A 20,106-nucleotide genomic window follows, 5' to 3' on the forward strand; every position below is an offset into this window, starting at 1 on the left:
TTAGTTATAGCAACAAAAGAAAGGCTTCATAACCAAGAGAAGAGGCACGACATTAACTCCTCCCATTCCACAAGTAAAGGGTATAAAGATTACAAATGTAATAGAGACACTTCACCTGATAAAAAACAAACAAACAAAAGCAAACAAAAGAAAACAAAAGCAAACAAAAATAAAATAAATTTTAAAAAAAAGACAAAAATACCAAACCAACACTACATCTGTCCCAGCTTATTGCTGTTCCCAATAGAAACATTCAAGTGGCTTGAGAACTTATTCCTTTTATAACACAAATGGCATTTTTTCTGTGCTTTGAAATTTCATAATCCTTAGGGCTTACCTCAACAATAATTAACCTCCATGGTAACTAGCCAGATAAAACTCCATAAATATCTTGGAACTGGAATCTTCAACCTAGAAATTAACTTACTTTATTCTTCTTCATTTGGGGAAATTAAAAAACAATTATAGTATTGAATTTAAGTGACAGCAAAGTAGTACAGGAAAATTCTTAGTTTTTCACCATATTTATTACTTTTCACGTAAATACTCTCAAACCTTTAACTGCAAATTAAAGAATGTAGGCTAAAAATTTTTGAGAAAATTTTCCTTTATGGCATGGAGAAGAGGGGGAAACACAAATAAACAAACAAACAAAAAAAACCCAAAATAAAAATAAGAACAAGAAGCAAACAAACAAAACCCTTCCTTCTTTTTTTGAACATTATAAAGAAGGAAAAGGAAACTGAAGAAACTGAAAGAAAAATTGTCAATATACAGACGGAGAACAAAACAGATTCAGAACCAAATATGAATTTTTATATATTTAATATTGGCAGAGTAAAGAATGAGTCTAAAGGTATCGATGTTCCAAACTACTCACCGAAGTATTAGTGTGAGTTGACGTCCAAAGATTCTTTACTCACAAAATCATAGAATGGTTTGAGTTGGAAGGAATCTTTAATGATTATCTATTTCCAGCCCCTCTAATATGAGTGGGGCATCTTTCATTAGATAAGGTTGTTCAAAGCTCCATCCAGTCTGGTCTTGGACACTTCCGGTGAGGGGCTATTCAAAACAACCTGGTCCAGTGTCTCACCACCTTCACAATAAATATTTCTTCCTTATGGCCAATCTAAATCTGCCCTCTTTCAGTTTAAAAGTAGTACCCCTTGTCCTATCACTAAAAGTCCTGGTAAACACTCCCTCTCCACCTTTCTTATAAGACCCCTTTAAGTATTGAAAGGCCATGATAAGGTGTCCACAAAGCCCTCTCTTCTCCAGGTTCAACAACCACAGCTATCTCAGCTTTTCTTCATTGGAGAGGTGTTCCACTCCTCTGGTCATTTTTGGGGCCCTCCTCTGGACCTGCTCTAGCAGGTCCATGTCTTATGCTGGCACCCCAGAGATGGATGCAGTACTCCAAGTAGGGTCTCACAAGACCAAAAAAGAGAGGGAGAATCACCCACCTTGACCTGCTGACCACATTTTTTTTGTGCAACCCAGGATACAATGGGCCACAAGCATACCTTGCTTGCTCGTATCTAATATTTCATCCATCAGTATCCTCAGGTTCTTCTCCATAGGGCTGCTTTCAGTGCATTCATTCCCCAGTTGCTATTGGGTAATCGGAGAGTGCCCCGACCTGGATGCAGGACCTTGCTGAACTTCATAAGGTTTATGTATGCCTGCTCCTCATGCCTACCAAGGTCCCTCTGGATGTCATCCCCTATCTCAAGCTTATCAACGCATCATTCATCTTGGTGTCATCCACACTATATCATTAATATTGAAGAGTACCTGTCCCAACATGGAAGCCTGGCAGGACAGCACTCATCAGTGATCTCCATTTGTACAGAAAGCTGTTTACTATAACTTTTTAGATGTAGCCATCCAGTCAATTCCTTATGCATCTAATAGTTAATCCATGAAACCCATGTCTCTCCAATTTAGTCCAATTAGACAAGAATATTGTGTTGGACTTTATTAAAGGCTACACAGAAGTTGAGTTAGGTGACACAAGTAGCTCTTCCCTTGTGCATTGATGCAGCCACTCCATTACAGAAGGCCACCAGAGTAGTCAATCACCATTTGCCTGTGGTGAAGTCATGTCGATGGTCTCTAATCGCCTCCCTGTCATACATATGCTTTGACATATCTTCCAGGAGAACCTGTTTCACGATCTTACCAGGCACAGAGGTGAATCTGATCTAGGAATCCAGTTTACTGTAACCACATACACCAACTAGAGATGAAATAGAGAAAATCTCAACAACTGAAAATTTATATAGGATCTCTAAATCTGCAACTCACCACATTTACCTGGCAATTAGCAATGTAACATATAGACAAGCTTTTACATTCTTAGCCTGTAAGTGCAACTAATTGATTACTGTTCTCTCTTCAGCAAATATACATGAAGAGTTTCTATTTAAGTTGAATATGAGGTAGTAAAAAGATTGTTGTAGTGAGGAAAGCTGAAGGATGAAATAGCAAGCTACCTTTTGAGCTTACCTCTTCTCCACTTTCTCCTTCCTTCTCCCATGCCTGGCTTGTACGCTCCCAGTATCTCCCTCAAGCCAGGTCTCATTTTCACCCCATGGCAGTGGGGTTGGAACTAGATGATTTTTAAGGTCCTTTCCCATCCAAACAATTCTATGATTCTATGAATATATTTAGCAGAGGGTGTGAGGAACTCATCTAGATTATTTGAGAGAAAGAAAGCCCATCTGGGACAGAACCGCAGAAAGGTAAAGCATGAGCAAGGTGAGGAGGAGAATTGTAACAGTTCAGGCATCACAGAATCACAGAATGGTTGGGGTTGGAAGGGACCTGGAGATCATCTAGTCCAACCCACCTGCTAAAGCAGGTTCACCTAGAGTAGCTTGCACAGGAATGTGTCTAGGTGGGTCTTGAATGTCTCCAGAGAAGGAGACTCCACAACATCTCTGGGCAGCCTGTTCCAGTGCTCTGTGACCATCAAAGTAGAGAAGTTTTGCCTCATATTCAAGTGGAACCTCCTGTGCTTCAGCCTGTGTCGGTTGCCCCTCATCCTATCATTTGACAGCGCTGAAAGGAGTCTGGTTCCATCCTCTTGACATCCACCCTTGAAATATTTATAAACATTGATGAGATCTCCTCCCAGCCTTCTCTTCCTCAGGCTGAACAGACTCTTTCAGTCTTTCCTCATAAGAAAGATACTCTAGGCCCCTAATCTTCTTTGTAGTCCCCATGCTGGTTTCCCTCCAGTAATTCCTTGTCCTTCTTACACTGGGGAGCTCAGAACTGGATGCAGTGCTCCAGATGCAGCCTCACCAGGGCAGAGTAGAGGGGGAGGAGAACCTCCCTCGACCTGCTGGTGACCCTCTTCTTATTGCACCCCAGGATACCACTGACCTTCTTGGCCACAAGGGCACATTGTTGACTCATGGTAAACCTGTTGTCAACCAGAGCTTCCAAGTCCTCTGCAATGGTGCTTTCCCTTGTTAAACCTCATTAGGTTCTTCCCTACCCAGTCCTTCATCCTGTCCAGAACTCGCTGAATGGCAGCACAGCGTTCTGATGTGTCAGCCCTTCCTCCTAGTTTGGTATCTTCAGCAAACTTGCTGATTGTGAGCTCAGTCTCCTCATCCAGATCACTGATAAACAGGTTGAACATGCAACTGTAGCCTAAGATCCATTGAAAGAGTGAATAAAGATTTAAAAAAAAAAAAAAAAAAAAAAAAAAAAAAAAGAGAGGGAAAAAAAGGAAAAAGTTTCATAGGTCTTTTGCACTAGAAAAAAATAAAGAAAGGAGTGTAAGCAAAGCTGCATGAAATATTTACAAACGAGTCTTTTATAACGAGTTTCTATATAACATATATGTGCACATAGCGAAAATGTGATGCTGTTAATATGTCTAAAGCAAGCTATAACTCCACTGTTACACAACTTTTGAAGTTTCCAAACAGTTACACACTCTAAAATTACCCCAAAATATTAAATTGTTACCAAAAGTAAAGTGCATCAAATTCTGGAATAACTCAGTTCAGTTTCTAAAATTAATATTTTTTGCTGTGTGTTGTTGTTTGTTGATTTGTTGTTGTGTTTGTTTGGTTTTTGTTTGTTTTTAATATTAACACGGATTTACTTTGTGTAGAAAGATTTGTATTTCAAGATAGATAAACCTGGGAGTTTTGGAAATACATATTTCCTCCACGTATGCTCTTAACCCCCTCTGAGACATAACACCTTTTGCCATAAAAACAAATGTGTTTGGGGCTTTTAATAGGCTTCAAACATAAATGTAGGAATAGTATGACTTCTAGCTAAGCTTGGACCTGCAGGTTTTCACAGTTTCTGTGATGTGAAAGACTACAGATTATAGCTAATGACCCAAAATTTTAAGGAGAGCAGTTTATGATCTTTGCATTTTTTAAAGAGATATATATCTTTGTCAAAACCTGATTAATCTCATTTTAAAAGCTTTGAAAACTCTAGGTAAAGAACTTAGAAGTAGGATCATTGCCTAATAATTAAATTTAATTATAAAAGAAAATAAGTAAAATAAAATTTAAAAAAAATACTTCAAAAATAACAAATTGTTTAACAGATGGCTCTACTAATTTGAAAGTTAGGAGCATACGGTAGCTCTCAACTGCCCCTCATTAGAAAAGAAAGCCCTTCGTTTTAGACCCGAATCTCACACCAGCCCACTCAGACCTGCTGTTCTCACATATATTACTGTAAATTATTTACATCAGATAAGACAGATCATGAAAACAGGACTGCTGAAAAAGATTATTTATTTGCTGAAAGGACTGAATTTCCAAATCTACTCAGAATCCTACAACTTCTCTTCCAGTGTGACAGTCAGATATCTATAACAAATCAGAACTGACTAATCCCTCTATTCTCACTTTGAACTGATCTTATACCTCTGGTCCCATTTCACAGGAGTTGGATCAGTATCACCTAACTTATCCATAGCATGGATACCTATGTTTGAGCTAGTCAAAACAGACATGCACAGTGGAGACAGAAGGATACCCCTAAGTGCATAGTTTAACTGGATTGTTTTAGACTAATTCAGGCTGCAAAGAATTTTAACCCAGACATACATGTTTCTCTCAGTTGAACAGAGTGTCTAGTGTGACTAGATCAGATGTAAATGTAAACTGTAGACAACCAAAGTTACCCAAAAAGAATCTCACCCTATATGGCTATGTCCAAGTTATGAGAAAGTCTGAAAACAGGGCTTTATTTTTTTTGTAGTAATCTATATACTGAATATGTATTTTCAAACTACTCAAAAAAACCCAAACAAACAAAAACCCCATCAGTGTGTTCCTTATTTAATCTTTATCTCATAAAATATTTATATTTTAGTTTCACGTATCTTCCAGAAAAATAAGCAGAAAGGCTTTGTGGACTTCAGGAAGAGTACTAGGGAGAACTGTAGCATATGTATAATACACACATTTGTATGCATAGAATTTTCACCTACCAGCATTGACGACTATATTTAAAAGTGAATAAATATTGTGTATTAGCTTTCCAATCCATACACACTCACAGCTTCCTAAATACATCCTAATATTTTTTGTAGTCTGGTTCTTTTTCAAAATAAACTTGCATTTTTCTGATTTAAAATTTTAGCAAAATAGCTTTAATCTTTTCAGAGTCATGTTAGTAGGAAAATTAATGTGATATCATTGTAAAATGTTTTATACATTTGTGTATAGGTAGGTGTGTATGGGATGTGTTTCTTATCAACACACAAATGACTGAATCTAGAAATTTGGAAAGTTATGTATACATAAGTATATGCTTTAGACTGTTACTAATAAAACTGGATACACAGTGTAGAAGATACAAACACCTTAGAATAAAACTAGCCCTGAGGATTGTGACTAAATAACCAAGAATTACCTAATTGTATACGAGATGGGCATATGCATACATATATTTTTTTGGCTTGTGAAAAACCCAGTCAAATAACAGTAAGCCAAGTATGCAGAAACGTTTAAAAGTGATATTTACTTCTCTGCTTTTCCTGTTCTGGAATGTGGTTTGCCCTGAGCTGAAGAGCAGGCTGCCAGTCCAAGCATCTTCCATCCTGTTGTATACTATGTACAGCTCCTCTGTTGCCAGAGTGCAGCCAACACTGCACTACATCAGACTACCATGAGAACTGAGCAGATTAATGCATTTTCAAAAAGGCTTTTTGTTTCAGAAAATGCTGTTTGTCCACACTGAACTCCTATATGGAAAGACATAAATTTCAGTTAAAAGATCAAAGTAAGTATTCTTAGGATATATTAAAGAGTTGGTCCTTTAATAGCCAGATTCAAAGGGAAAAGTATTTGTCTAGCAATTAAAACAGATGTTATTAATTTAATTTAGTGGCAGACATTCAAAGTGCTTTTATGACAAAAGTCAGTCCCTTGACAAGCTGAGATATTGTACTACACAGATATATATAACATTGATGTTGCTACCGCATATACAGCTAGGAGTCAAAACAGCGGAAGAGACGAAGAAATGCAGTAGAGACTAGCTTGGGGAAATTCAATTGATACAACTAAGCTCTCTACAGTTCTGCCATGTGGCAATTATTTCAGAAGCCATATTGATTTGTTTTCTACCATTTTATAATTCCAATACTTGTTTTGCTAATCTTTATTTCTCCCTTATTTTCAACATATAGCAATGAAGCACGAGATTCTTTTATTTATAAATGCATAGCAAAGGGAAGCAAACAAACCAGAAAACAAACAAACCAGCAAACAAACAAACAAAACACAAACTGAAACACTGAAAACAAAACAAAACAGAAGGATGAAAAATAATTATATGTCAGTATCACATCTAAATGTACTATAAAAAGCATCATCAAAATGCATTGTCACAAATCTGTAAAAATGAAAGGAGAGGGGGCTTTATTTATTTTATTTTACTGTATTTTTACTGAATATGTGAAGAATCCCGACATTCCACAAAGATGAGTAGTTCATGTGACAAGTCTTGTTTGATAATGGATGCAGAACAACGAAGCTGAAAACCTGAGCAAAAAGAAAAATAAACTTGTTAAGCAAATTAAAGTAAATAAATTATGAGCACCTGTTATGGACTAAGTTTTGCTTTTCTAAAAGTACAGAAAGCATATAATGAATGCAAGTTAGACCAATAAATTGGGTATTTACTAGTATCTCATTGCTGCCATTGAAATTAATGGCAGCAAGCACAGAGCCAGTGCCTGTAAAAAGCTAAGGAATATTGCTAACAAATTGCTTTTACACTGGTCACTCTGCATAAGTGGTCTCAAACACACAGGGAATCATGAAAAAATTACATAGCTATTTTGTCGTGAAGCCAAACTTATCCTTAACTATGAACTACAGAAGGTAAGAGTACAGGGTAGTTTAGAGGTAAAGTGTAAAATTAAGCACTGACAAAATAACTAGAGATGGATGAAAGAAAAAAAATAAATAAGCTGCTGTTGCCATGTTCCACAGGCAAGTGATGAAAGTAAAGTCCTTCTTAGCATTGTTTTCTGAAATATTTATGTTAATTAGCAAGGCTTCCCAAACACTCCCAGGGAACAGTCTTTATCCAGTCTATACTTATTCAGGAAAATTAATTCAGAAATTGTACTTCAAATTGTAGGTCCAGAAAAAAAAAAAAAAAAAAAAAAAAAAAAAAAAAAAAAAAGAAGAAGAATGGATTGTGTCATAAAATAAGCATATCCTTATGGGGAAGAATAAATGTTATTTTAATGCAGTATCCTGTCTCCAGTAGTGACTGGTTGCAGATGCTTGAGGAAAGACTGTAAGAAAAAAGAGCCTGTGTTCCTTCTGCTCTTGCAACTTTCAGGAACCACCAGCTTCAGGGCATCCTGAGCTAAAGGGTGCATCTGAACAACTTCTGTATGGCCTAGAGTCATAATCAACTTCATTTGGATGATCATAGTTAAGCCACATAGTGTTTAACTCTTAATGTTTTCAAAGGTCAACTTAATTTTGTTACTTCACTCATGTATAAAGATCTCATTTCCTCCTCTGTGACTTTCTAAGATGTTCTTCTGAAAGTTGTTACCTGTCTTCAGCTTCCACTCTATGCCAAGGAGTTTTACTTGATTGCTTTATCTGGGAAGTTTTCTTGTTTTCATCCTTCTGTAAAATTTAAGAGCTTTTCACTACAGGGAATGCAAAAGAAATTGGCCAACTGCATAGGAAAAAAACCCCCTACATTTCTGAAAAAAACTTCTATGGTCAAAAAGAAGTTATATCCCTGTTATATCCCCCACAAAAAACTACCTGTTCCCATATTTTTATTTTTTCTCATCATAGTATCTTTCTCTTGTCCCTACCAAAACAGTTTGTTTCCTATCTTGTTACATGTTTGTTTTCCAGATAACAGAGCCATCTGGATTTGAGACATTTTAGTGAAGGCTGTGACACTTAAAAACATTTTATGAAGAGTTCATCACATCATTTGTATTTTGCAGAAACGCATTGAGTCAATGCAGGATAAAACTATGCACAACAGCTGTATGGATTTTATTATACATGAATAAAACTCTGTTAGCATCTGAATAATTACATACTCAGCTGCCTCCTGACAAACAAAATGCACCGTTCCTTATCAAGATTACAGAATAAAACATGAAGAGTTTCTTCAACTTACTACTTTAAGACAAATGACTCCTAAAATTTCTGAGGAAACAAGAAATATTCTAATCTTGAAAGACAACAGTATTTTTATACTTCCAAAATCATTCACTCCAGTTGACCTATTTTCAACTTTTATCTAATTCTTACATTGTTTAGCATATTGCATTGTTTTTATACAATAGATGTAGACTTTCATTCTATACATACATATAAATATACATATGAATATATATAGACATACATGGTGTATGTACACCATTTATATCTATAGCTGTATGGATGTCTATGTCTATATAAAACTTACTTTTGTCTTTTGTATGATCCAGTGAACCTCCTGCAATTATAAATGGAAGACAAAGACTGGCTAATACCTTTCACTGAAGATGGAAATGGTTGTGTCAGTACTTAAAAGGATCCTATAAGAATGATGGGGATAGACTTTAGAAGGGTATATAGTAACAGGACAAGGGGTAATGGTTTTAAAGTAGAAGAGGTGAGACATGAAGAAGACATTGTTTACAATTAGAGTGGTAAAATACTGGAACAGGTTGCCCAGAGAGGTGGTGGATGCCTCATCCCTGGAAACATTCAAGGTCAGACCAGACAGGATTCTGAGCAACCAGATCTAGTTGAAGATATCTCTGTTCATTGCAGGGGTGTTGGACTAAATGACCTTTGAAGGTCCCTTCCAACGCAAACTATTCTATGATTCTGTGATTTTATGAAGATATGAAGATGAGGTTGGGTTAACTGTTGGACAGTGGCAGAATAGAGGTACTGTCAACAATAAGGTGGGCAAAGAAAGGTCTAAAACAAGGAGTGCTTTGCAAGCACCCTCCTAGCAGGAAATGTCAGTAGCATTTTCCCTGTTAAGCAGAACTTTGAAACATGGATATCTAAGACTATTAAACCAAGATTTTTTAAAGCAACTCCAGTATAAATTAAGCTCAGATAAATATTTCTGATTACTATATTAGTTCACAAGAGCCACATATTTCAAGATTTAAGAGCCACTTATTGCAAAAGACCTGCAAAACAAGAAGAGACTTTTGAGACAAAATATTAGTTAAAACAAGTTACTTTGGTGCAACACTGTTACTATTTTAGTAATATGTGTACAGTGAAGGCACATAACCACATATATAGCTACATATATATATAAATAAAAATACTGTTGCGTGCTGAAGATGGAAAGGAGAACTTGTTAATTGATTCTAGTTAAAAACAAATGTTTTGAATTCTTATCACAGGCATTCAGTTTCCTAGAGTGGATCAAATGTAATAAAAACTTCCAAAGGAACAAATTATAAAATCAGATTCATGAAGCAAGTCACCTAAATAGCCTAATAGATGGGTCTGTGTGTCACTGGGGATATTATATTTTGGTCTTTTTAGAATGAGCATCATATTCTTGTAAAGGCAATTATATTTAAAAGTGTTGTTTCTCTGAGAACCAGACAGCAAATGCTGATCTGATTAGTTTCTTGATCTGTGTTGGCACCTGATAATGGAAAGAAAAAGTAGAGCTGACTCCACTGTATATGTTTTACAACTGTTGCATCATATATATCAATAGTGTAGAACATTTTGCCCAGATGTTTGATACAAATCCAGTCTTGTCTGTAAGCCTGTCAGTCACTGATTCTAAGGCTGTGTCCCATCCATTCAGTTCTGCATTTTACCTTTCTTGCAACACTTTCTGTGAGATCCTGTCAACATCCTGCAAATTATTTCAAGAGTAACTGAACTTTATCTCAACTCCAGTTAATTAAATCAATAGTAAGTGCTGTGCCTTGCACAAGCAATACTGATGGACATTGACTGACAGCACTGGCCTTATAAAACATTGCAGCATAAGGTTTTTGTATGGTAAATTATTTCTTTTTCCTTCTCTTCAACACAATTTCTGACATGTTGGCTATATCTAGTCGGTGACAGTGATTTAGCCAGGGCAGTATCATGGAGTGTAAAAAGAAAGAAAGCAAGAAGGCATTCTCTGTGACTGAAAGCCCCTAGTTAGAGTTATGGTGTGCTGTTAAAATGTTGGCAAAAATTATCCCTAACAAGAACAAAATTATATTTCTTAAAATTGCTTAGATAATGCTCTATAAAGAAACTTAAGTGACTAGAAAGGCACTGTAATAATGATGTTTTCCCTGTAAATTTGAGGAATTCATTATAAATGATCCTTGTGTATAAAGTTCTGGAGATATAAAATATTTTTAGTCTTATAGATACATATTCAGAGGTTGCAAAGGTGAAATAAGAGACAGAGTGAATTCGTCCCCCAGGAGTTGAACAGTAGCTACTTTTTTCTAGAAGGAAATTACTTTGAAATATGAAGTTTCATTTTTTTTTTTTTTTTAATGACGATGAAAAGAAGATATTTATATTAAATTATGTTCTACCTATAAATATTTGTGAAGGAGAAATCATTACTATGAATATGCTTTTGCTGTTTCGTTTTTTGTTTTTTTTTTTTTTTCTGTAATACACATATCTCCTAGGATCTTAAAACAAATGAAAGGTCTGACTTGAAAAAAGATGTATGCAAGAAAAAAGTTAAAGTAAGTATCCTGGTTGTATCGTTGTCAGTGGCCAGAACAGAGCTCCCAAAGAATCTATGAAAGGATGTTTCCATGGAATAATCTGCAATGAAGAACAGTAGATTTTTTTTCTCCTGAAAATATTTTATTGTATCCAAAACCACTAATTTTAATATTTACAGGAATAACTAGTACTCCTACTTTAAAAGGAATGGTTTAATTGTCCGTGATTAACACTGTATGATGCACTTATTATAAGAACCAATTTTCAGTAAGCTATAACTGACATAGTTTAACATTCATATTGGTATTGTCTGCGTCAGACACCTTTCTTAGTCTGATTTTACCTGTTTTTGGTTTCTGGGAAGATTTAATCCTGAATGGTATATTTTTTTTTTTTTTCTCTGAGGTTTAAGAAAACCGGTTGATTTAATATAAAAAAATTTAAGGTCATCATGACAGATTCTTTGATAAATCAGTTTATCTACACTCTGGAATTGAGAGTTTGACAAGGAACGTTTCTGCTCCTTTTTTAAAAAAAATATTATTATTTTTTAAACTGTAACTTTGAATCATATCACTTTTAATGAAAAAGACTTGTTAAAATTTAAAAGCTGACATTTCAAAATAAACCAGTATTTCCTGAGACATCTAAAACTTTCCTGATCAAGGTTATAGCAAAACTAAATAGATGCCCTTCCAGATCTTCAGAATATGTTGCAAGCTTCAGAGGTGCAGTTCATTTATGCCTTTCACCAGTCACTCAATCCTTTCTCCTCCAGGCAGGAAAGTAGAGGTGGTGCCAGTCTCTGCATCCTCGTATCATATCTATGTTGTTCCAGAAAAGATGAACAGGAAGTAGGTCCAGGTTACTCCAATGATCACAATGGCCATAAGATATTGATCTATAGGCAGAGTAGATGCCCAAGACACCCAACTAAAAAAACAAAGCCTTGGGTCTTGTGTCATACAGAAAGAAGGAAAGATATAAGGATTTGAGAAAGATTTATGGTTTCTAAAATGGGATCTGAAAGTGAAGAAGAAATCACATGAAAGACAGAGTGGGACTAAAAAAATAATCCTTATATTAACAAAAAATGAAAAGGAATTCAGAAAAAAAAGGGATCAGCATCACATATTTCACAAGAAAGGGAATGAATTAAAACTACACGTCATCCCCCCTTCCCCCTCTCAGTCCTGCAAATGGACTATTTCCCAAATAAAAGACTATTCCAAGTCTTCCTGCAAAAATTGAAGTGGGGGGGGAGGGGTGTGGGATGGAGAAGTGGGAGGCAGAGGGTCTGTGGCTTGGGGAGGTTGGGAAAGGAAAAAAAAATATGTGGAAAAACAGAATGTCACTGAAAAAGTGACACATTCTGGAAGAAATATATGATTTCCATGCAGTTCTGATCACCCTGCACATAATTGCACAGAACTCCACAGCTCTTGTTAATCCGATTCTATTTGGATGATTAAGTATTTTGAAATAGCAACGGAGATACAACAAAAGCAGAGTATCAGTCATATTTTCTCTGTCTTTTTCAGAAAAGCTGGAACTGAAGGATAAAAGGACACCACAAAAGTATGTGTGTGGGAGTTAGGAGAGCGACTAATACTCAAAACGGGAGATCAAAAAGACAATTGAGGTTGTGCATACAGATCCAGCTGCAGGCACCAGCCACAGTTCCTAGTAGCTCTGAGTCTCCAGCTGGGGGTCTGGTACTTCGTGCAACAGTATCTGCAGGAAAGCTGTCTGATCTTCATCCCATGGGAGGCTTCCTTGGAGTACCTGAGGGTGATAAGAGAATCCAGAGGGAGACCTGTCTGCACTGTTTTAGTCCTTATGATATTTTGTCTTACTGTTGTGTTAATATCTGACACTGTCCACTCTGCCTAGCTCCATTCAGGACACAGAAAATCAGTTTGCCTCAGATAGTTAACTTTTACCATCCCTAGCTTTATGGCAAATTTTAGTGAAATCAGCTAAGACAAATAAATTTATACGTTTTTCTAGGGAACTTTTCAAAGAACATACTAACTCTGCTTTGCCCTCTAAATACAATAACTATCAGTATCGTTATACTGATGAAGCTAACCCAATTTTTTTATATCCCATTCCCTAGATTCCCCTGTGTGATAGATGATGGAAATGCAGGCTCCTCTGCAGCACTGCTGGTGGGCCAGCTTCTTCTTTCTCTTGAGTAAAATTCCTATGATGTCTCTGGTAAGAGCCTTTGTCACAGGTGATGGAGGTGGAGAAGAAAGGGGAATACAAACATGCTGCAGTTTGCCTAACGTGCAGAAGCATTTGCTTGAGCCATAAGTCGCTTGTTGGCTGTGTTCAGCAGGGGAGAATCTGGCAATTAATCTGAAATGTCACTATATTCGATAGAAATTGTTGTAGAGGGCTTCTAGAGACATAAAGGCAGCTCTGGTGGCAAAAGATTGAATGTTTCTGTGGTTGATTCATTTTTAAAGACTTTACTGCACTCAAATAGTCAACTTTTTCTAAGAATAAAGTCTACTTAGTGACTTTCTCCATAAATGGTGACCTACTTTGTGGAAATAGGTATGTCAGCATGGATATGGAAACTTCTAAGAAGAATCATATACCTACAAATTCTTGTCTGTGGAAAAACAGCAGTTATTAGTTCTTCTGTAAGGAAACAGGCTCTGAGATGACCCAATTTACAATGCCTGGGGACAAGTTTGCCCCTGGCGTACGGACTTAATTGGATTCATTTGTATATACAAACACAGAAGCAGAATTTTCCCTTTGTACTACTTCCTTTTCAATGACTTCACTTCTGCTCTTCTACCTGTTTGAAAATAAGATTCCACTCTGAGATCATTCTGCAGTCTCTGGCCAAGTATACAAGCCTTCATAATACTTTTTGCAAGAATGTTGCCTAAACAAAAATCAAATAAATATTATGAAGTGCAAAAAATAGTGTACATGTTATCTATGAACAACAGAACTTTCTTAGATTTCAGTTTCTCATATTTTACAAATTGTTGTGTAGCATATCTCAAGAATCTTGTTATTCTTATCTCTATGATTCCAGAAGATTGATCCAAAAAACACCTGACATGGTAAAACTGATTTAAAAGTGTTTTGGATCAGACTTGTACATTCCAAATTATCTTAAGCCCTGTTCCTTTTTAAATGTTTGGTTTAGATATATATATATATATATATATATATATATATATATTTAAGATACATTTGCAAATAAAGCTTATAGTCTGGAGTTTTCAACTAAGCAACATACAAGTTTGTCTTTTGACCCAGACTTGTACTTAGCTACCAACTGAACAATTTTCAGTTATTCTACTGTTTTGATGGGTCATATATTTATGCATGAGTTAGGTCTGTTCCATTTTTATCTCTCTGTGAAAACCTTAAATTCCACCATCACACTATTGCAGAAAATATTTTTTTCAGTTTGGTTATTCCTCTGAGAAAGGAAATTCTAGAAGACTGCAATTTTATTTATCCAGTTAATTTGTGAAATCTTTTATCCTAATGTAGTTGAAACAATAATAATCAGCAGATGTCTCAGCTTATTTGAAATGTTTAACTACCTGTAGAAGAAATGTTAAAGTTGTTTGGTTTGGGTTTTTTTTTTGTGTGTGTGTGAAGCATACCATCTTAAGTGGTCAGCCGCCACAAAGAATGTTAACCTTTCCAGATGGGACAGCAAATATGTTTCAAGTTTTATTTTGTATTTCAGTTCATCTGTATACTACAGGTAACATATCTACCAGCTTAAACATATTCTAGAAAAAAAAAAAATCTTCATATAGAGCTCTTATGAACATTTTTGCATCTTTAAAATCTACAAAATATGCAACGGATACAAACTGTGGTTTTGAACCAGGCTTTTGTCCATCATCAGTGACACAGAATAGGACTCATTCAGTAGAAAAATTAGAACCCTTAATACTCTATTTTTCTCACACAATTACAAGTAAAGACGTCAAGATACCCTATCTTTGTAGTCTTATGTTCTGAAGATCCTGAAGGATATGAAGAAGGATCCTTTACAATCAAGAACTCATTGCCCTTGATGATATACACTGTGTTGTATCTTCTACTATGTTTAGAAAGGATGCCTTGTGGACATGACCTGCTTATAATATAATTATAAGATAATTTTAAAGGAAAACAAAACACCTCATAAAGAAAATATATTTTTCCTGAGGAAATCCTTCACTAAATCATTCTTGAAATTGTTTAAAAATGGCACTAATTTCTCCTACATAGAGTGTTGGTTTGAAGTAATTGTATTTTCCTTGTGGCTACTTAAAAATCCTGCTTATTCATTACAAGCCTCAATTACATCATCAATAGTTAAAATTATTAAACATTTGGGGAAAGCAGAGAGGGAGTGTGGGGTAGCATTATACCTGGCAGTCAGCCAGGTCAGATATGTGACAGCCAGCCAGGCTCCTGAACATAATGCCTTTCTTGAGTTATTTTTAGCAATCAGAGAAATTTCTGAAGTATCAGCCTCACACATGTATCAACACCAGAATGCCAAATGAACAAGAAAATATATTCTAACACCTGGAAACAGGAGTGGGAAACTCTCCAGTAACATTCTGTTCTCAATAATCAATCATCCTCAGAGCAGATAGCAGCAAGGAAGACACATGCAATGCATTCGTCCAGATTCCAAATTTTCCTTCTTGCGAATTTCTTCTCAGGTCATTTCCAGTCTCCTTTGTACATTTGTTCTTCCTGTTAGAAATATGTATGATATTTAATCAATGTGGAGAATTCTTGTAGACACAGGTAACTCTGCATATTAGTCCTGGGGGTAGCCATGACTGAGTCATGCTTTCACATTTAATCACAAGGACAATGATCATTAAAAGATGGTTAAAAACTTTCAAGTTGTTTTTGTTTTACTTTGTTTGGTTGGTTTTTGTTGTTGTTGTTGTTGCTGTGTTTTGTTGTGTGTGGTTTTTTTTTTTTTTTAACTTGTTTCCCTGTTCAGATAATGAGTCCTTTCAGCTTGATACTTTATATTTCCCTATCTTCTTTGTTGTTTCTGCACTGTACTGCCAGCAACATAATGTCTCCCAGTACTGGTTACTTCAGTGCATTTTTCCTGTATCTCATAGAATCATTTAGGTTAGAGAAGACCTTTAAGATCACCAAGTCCAAGCATTAACCTAACACTACCAAGTCCACCACTAAACCATGTCCCTAAGCATCACATCTGGACATATTTGAAATACCTTCAGGGATGGTGACTCCACCACTTCCCTGGGAAGCCTGTTCCAATGCCTGACAATCCTTTCTGGCAAGATTTTTTTTTCCTAATATCCAATCTAAACTGAATTTGAAAAGAAACTTCTTCTCAGTGAGGGTAACAGAGCACTGGAACACGCTGCTCAGGGGAGTTGTGGAGTCTCCTACTCTGGAGACGTTCAAAACCCATCTGGACACGTCCTGTGTAGCCTCATTTAGGTGTTCATGCTCCAGCAGGGGGATTGGCCTAGGTGATCTTTTGAGGTCTCTTCCAATCCCTAACATTCTGTGATTCTGTGTAAACCTGACCTGGTGCAACTTGAGGCCATTTCCTCTTGCCCTATCACTTGCTACTTGAGAGAAGAGACCAACACCCTCCATGCTACAATCTCCTTTGAGGTAGTTGTAGACAGCAATAAGGTCTCCTTTCAGCTTCCTTTTCTCCAGGCTAAACAGCCCCAGTTCCCTCAACCACTCCTCATCAGACTTGTGCTCCAGACCCCTCACCAGCTTCGGCACCCTCCTCTGCATTCTCTCTAGTACCTCAATGTCCTTCCTATGATAGGGGGCCCAAATCTGAACACAGTATTCAAGGTGAGGTCTCACCAGTGCTGAGTACAGTGACACAATCACTCCTCTAGCCCTGCTGGCCATACTATTCCTGATACAAGTCAGGATGCTCTTGGCCTTTTTGGCCACCTGGGCACACTGTTGGCTCATATTCAGCCATCTGTCAATCAACACCCCCAGATCCCTCTCTGCCAGGCAGCTTTCCAGACACTCTTCCCCAAGCCTGTAGCGCTGTCTGGGGTTGTTATGACCCAAGTACAGGACCTGGCACTTGACCTTGTTAAACCTCATGCAATTGACCTCAGCCCAATGATCTGGCCAGTCCAGTTCCCTCTGTATGGCTTTCCTACCCTTCAGCAGATCAACACTCCCACACGATTTGTTGTCATCTGCAAACTTACTAAGGGTGCACTCAATCCCTTCATCCAAATCATTAATGAAAAGATTAAACAGAACCAACGCCAATACTGAGCCTTAGGGAACACCATGCATGACTGGCTGTCAAATGGATTTGACTCCATTCACCACAACTCTTTGGTCCTGGCCTTCCAGCCAGTTCTTTATCCACTGCAGAGTACACCCATCCAGGCCATGAGCTGCCAGCTTCTCTGGGAGAATACTGTGGGGTACGGTGTCAAAGGCTTTACTGAAGTCTAAGTACAGAACATCCACAGCCTTCCCCTCACCCACCTCTTACCACAAGAGGAGATCAGGTTAGTCAAGCAGGATCTGCCTTTCATAAACACATGCTGAGCCCAGTCACCTGGTTGACCGGTATGTGCTGCCCGCTGGCACTCAGGATGATCTGTTCCATCACCTTCCCCAGCACTGAGGTCAGACTGACAGGCCTACAGCTCCCTACAACCTCCTCCTGGCTCTTCCTCTAGATGACTCTCATTTCATTAGCTTCAGTCAGATCCACATCCACTGGAGGATGAAAATTCACCTTAGCCTTCCTTTTGTTTCTCATGTATTTACAGAAACATTTTTTGTTTCCTTTTACAGCAGTAGTGAGAGTCAACTGTAGTTGGGCTTTGGCACTTTCATTTTTTCCCATGCATAACCTCTCAACATCCTTGTAGTCTTTCTGAGTTGGCTGCCACTTCTTCCAAAGTTCATAAAGTCTCCTCTTTTTCCCTAGTTCTGCGTGAAACTCTCTTTTCAGCCAGACTCGTCTTCTTCCCTGAGAGATGGTGTTTAGGCACATGGGGCGGCTTACTGCTGCATTTTTAAGATTTTCTTCTTGAAGAATGTTCATCTTTCCTGAATGCCTTTGCCCTACAGGACTGCCTCCCGAGGGACTCTGTCAACCAGCCTCCTCAACAGGCCAGTCTGCCCTCTGGAAGTACAAGGTGGCAGTTCTGCTGACTCCCTCCTTACTTCTCCAGGAATCAAAAAATCTATAATTTCATGATTGCTGTGCCCAAAACATCCTCTAGCCATCACATCATCAAACCCTTTTCTGTTCATGAACAATAGATCCAGCAGGGCACCTTATCTAGTTGTCTCCCTCTCCATCTGTGTCAGGAAGATTTCTTCCACACACTCTAGGAGTCTTCTTGACTGTTTCCTCTCTGCTGTTTTGTATTTTCTGCAGACATCTGGTAAGCTGAGGACCCTGACAAGAAAAAAGACTAGTGATTGTGAGCCTCCTTTCAGCTGCCTGTAGAATATTTTGTCTGATTGTTCATCCTGGTTGGGTGATCTATAGCAGACTCCAACCATGATATCTGCTTTGTTGGCCTTCCCCCTGGTTCTCCCCCATAAACTCTCAACCCTATAATTGCCATCATCAAACTCTAGATGGTTAAAACACTCTCTAACATACAGAGTGTCCTGGTTTCATCCGGGATAGGGTTAGCTTTTCTAACAGTAGCTGATATAGTGCTGTGTTTTGGATTTGGGATGAGAATTATGTTGATAGCACACTGATGTTTTAGTTGTTACTAAGCAGTGCTTAGTAAGGTCTTAGTCAAGGCCTTTTCAGCTTCTCATGCTGCCCTGCCAGCAAGGAGGCTTGGAGTGCACAAAAAGGTGGGAGGAGACACAGTTGGGACAGCTGACCCCAACTGATAGAGGGATATTCCATACCTTATAACATCATGCTCAGTGTATAAACTAGGATGAAAGTTATCCAGGGGGCTGCTGCTCAGGAACTGACTGAGCATCAGTCAGCAGGTGGTGAACAATTGCATTGTGCATCACTAGTTTTTGTGTATTTTTATTTTTATTTTATTTTTTATTTTTATTTTGCCTTTCTCTCCTGTGAAACAGTTTTTATCTTAACCCATGAGGTTTTTGGTTGGTTGGTTGGTTGGTTGGTTTTGTTGTTTGTTTGTTTTGTTTTGTTTGTTTGTTTGTTTGTTTTCTGATTACTTCCCCCATTTCACTGTGGGGAGTGAATGAATGGCTGTGCGGTCTTTAGCTGTCTGCTGAGTTAAACCACAACACAGGGCTACATCACCATTTCTCTTCTTCCATGCCTATCCCTTCTGAAGAGTTGATAGCCATCTAATGCAGCACTCCAGCTGTGTGAGTCATCTCACCATATTCCCGTGATTGCATCTCTATCACAGTTTTCCTGCTGCACAATGACTTCCAGCTACTCCTGCTTGTTGCCCATGCTGTGTGCATTGTTGTAGATGTACTTCAGCTGGGCTATTGACCCTGTCACCTTTTTGGGGGGAGAAGTTCTAATTCTTGTGGGGGGTCATGCTCAGGCAGTTCCATGGTTCCTAGCACATTAATAATCCTTGTGTCTTTACGGTTGGATGGATCTCCATACTCTACCTTTACTGAAAGGGCAGGCTGAAGGACGTCACTAATGCTACAACCCTCAAACATTGGTGTCCTGTCCCTAGGCTTATCTCTAGCAGACCTAGTTTTATTCCTTTCCCCCCTAGAAACTAGTTTAAAGTCATTTCAGGGAGCCCTGCCAGCTCCTGTGGAAAGATCCTTTACACTCTTTGAGACAGGTGCATCCATCTAATATATGTATATATTTTTTAAAGTTATTTTAGGTACCTTCTTGAGTTCTAGTTGCGGGTTCTTGGGAAAATAAGAACAAAATATTCCAAAC

The sequence above is a fragment of the Nesoenas mayeri genome (genome assembly GCF_963082525.1).
Source record: "Nesoenas mayeri genome assembly, chromosome: 1".
Taxonomy (NCBI): domain Eukaryota; kingdom Metazoa; phylum Chordata; class Aves; order Columbiformes; family Columbidae; genus Nesoenas; species Nesoenas mayeri.